Genomic DNA, 2,821 nt, shown 5'->3' on the forward strand with positions numbered 1-2,821 from the left:
TGGACAGGTGCCCTCTGCATTTGGGAGTTAGTAGTTTTAGCCTCTTAAGAGCAAAGTATGCCCCAGATACATGTTTTAAAAAAGAAAGGTAAGAAGGAAGAGACCCCCTTCCCCTGAAAAAAAAAAAAAAAAATCAGGCCAGGTTGAGCCACTTCTAGCCCAGAACTCTTTTCACAGCAAACCCTAATATCCTACTTCTGCCAACATTCAAATTCAGGTAACTTAGAGGGACAGTTAAAATCCAAATGAACAAAAAAACCATGTCCAGGTTGCCCACCAGTGCCTCCAGGATGCATAGTGCCATGCCCAGTGCAGCAATATCTCTGAGCAGCAGGGAGTGGTGGCAGTCCCCAGATTCCTTGGGTGATGCAGTCACCAGCTAGAACAACATCAGCAGCAGGAGGATATCGGAGGAGACAGCAGGAGCAAGTGGGGGGCACACCACAGACGGCCTTGAGACTTGGGCTGAGTCAAGAATTTGTATTTAGCTGCTGGGAGCCTTTAGAGGCTTTGAGCAGGGGAATGACTTTTCAGACACGTGCATTAGAAAGGGTTATATTTAGGGAAAACAAAAGCTCCATATGCCTAGCTCAGTCCTGGTTTGCCTGGACAGTTCCAACTTGTGCCTGCTTTTCCTAGTAAACTGATTGCCCATTACACTCTCAAGAGTATCCTGGTTTTACCTACTGGATATTTTATGATATTAAAGAATTATTTTTAATTTTAAAAATATAATAATATAGTTACATCAAAAGAAAGAAAGAAAGAAAGAAAGAAAGAAAGAAAGAAAGAAAGAAAGAAAGAAAGAAAGAAAGAAAGAATTAATTCTGGGCCATGCACGATGGCTTATGCCTGTAATCCCAGCACTTTGGGAGGCCAAGGGGGGTGGATCACATGAGGCCAGGAGTTCGAGACCAGCCTGGTCAACATGGCAAAACCCTGTCTCTACTAAAAAAATACAAAATTTAGCCAGGCAAGGTGGCACATGCCTGTAATCCTGGCTACTCGGGAGGCTGAGGCACAAGAATTGCTTGAATCCAGGAGGCAGAGGTTGCAGTGAGCCTAAATCATGCTACTGCACTGCAGCCTGGGGGACAGAGCAAGACTGTCTCAAAAAACAAACCAAAAAAAAACAGTTCTGCCGGGCATGATAGTGCATGCCTGTAGTCCCAGCTACTCTGGAGGCTGAGGCAGGACGATCACTTGACCCCAGGAATTCTGGGCTGTAGTGCATTATGCCAATTGGGTGTACACGCTACGTTTGGCATCAATATGGTGACCTCTTGAGAGCAGGGGACCACCAGGTTTCCTAGGGAGCGGGAACAAGCCCAGGCTGGAAACGGAGCAAGTCAGAATTCCCGTGCTGATCAGCAGTGGGATTGCACCTACTCTGGGTACCTTGCCCAGGCTGGATCGACTACTCTTACTGTGTTGCCCAGGCTGGAGTGCAGTGGGATTCAGGCTTCACACAACTGAGTGGAGCCACTGCACTCCAGCCCGGGCAACATAGTGAGACCTCATCTAAAACAAAAGGGTTCTTATCTTTTAAAGATGGATAGATTGATTGATAGATAGTTCAATCGATCTAGTGCTCACCCTGGCGGCACATATACTAAAATTGGAATGATACAGAGATTAGCACAGCCCTGCACAAAGGATCACATGCAAATTTGTGAAGCATTCCATATTCTATGATAAACGTTTGAGAGATGAATATGTCAATTACCCTGATTTGATCAGTACACATTATATGCCTCTAACATCACTATATACCCCATAAATATGTACAATTATTATGTGCCAACTAAAAAATCTAAAAAATAAAGATATACACTTAGATATTTATAGATGAATATTGTCTAGAACTTGCTTCAAACCAATCTAGCAAGGGGAAGTGGTGGCAGAATGTGAGTGGGAATAGAGACGAAATAAAATTGGCTGAGTTGACAATTACGGAGTTTTAGTGGTGGATACATGGGGTGGTGGTGTGTTGATGATACTAGTCTCTCCATTTTTGTATTTAGTTAACATTTTCTGATATGTAAGTTTAAGAAGAAAGTGTCCCAGAGTGGACAATAAATACGATCACTCTAGTTCCATGGTTCTCAACCTGGAGAGATTTTGCCTCCAGGGAACAGTTGGCAGGTACGGTGGCCTTTTGGTCATCACAACTTGGAGGCGGAGGGGGATATGCTACTATTATCTATTGGATAAAGGCCAAGTATTGGTTTTTATTGCTAAAGGCTGCAATGCTTAGATTGCCGCCAACCCCAACAAAGAATTCTCTGGCTCAAAATGTCAATAGTGCCAAGGGTTACACCCCAGGTTAGTGTAATGTCTGTGACTTACTTTAAAGCTCCACTGTAGGAACAGAAGAGATGGTGTCTCTGTGTGTGAGCTGATTGTAATGTATGCTCTAGGGGTGATGAGTTAACACTTAAAGTAACTCACACCCTAGAAGTGGCTAGCAAGAGTTTCAGATATACTTATTTAAATCTGTTCCCCCAAATTAATTAACTAGCATAAACAATATCCAGGTAATTTGTTGTTGGTGAGGTAAGTGATGTTCGAGAACTATATTCAGCTGGAAAGATGGTTTAGGCACCTATGTTTTTGCTTGAACAAGACAGAAGAATCCACCAAACCTGGGTGCCTGACAACCAGGGACTGGTGCTCTGGGTCTATTCCCATTTTATGCTGAGTCACCTCTTGGCCTTGACAACTCTGTCTCCTGGTCAAACCAGAAGCTCGGCTGGGCTCGCTGACGGAACATCGCCACGTCTTTGAGCTACTGGACCTCCCATGTGAGTGCTTTTCAGCA

The 2,821-nt window shown here is 44.0% G+C and overlaps 1 non-coding gene across 1 annotated transcript; it reads left to right on the forward strand.

The window, feature by feature from the left end:
* Nucleotides 1-1,588: 1,588 nt before the first annotated feature.
* Nucleotides 1,589-1,692, forward strand: LOC116270389. The gene has a single exon (XR_004178431.1). It is a non-coding gene; the product is annotated as a U6 spliceosomal RNA (small nuclear RNA).
* The last annotated feature ends 1,129 nt before the right edge of the window (nucleotides 1,693-2,821 follow it).

The sequence above is a fragment of the Papio anubis genome, chromosome 14, assembly GCF_008728515.1.
Source record: "Papio anubis isolate 15944 chromosome 14, Panubis1.0, whole genome shotgun sequence".
NCBI lineage: Eukaryota > Metazoa > Chordata > Mammalia > Primates > Cercopithecidae > Papio > Papio anubis.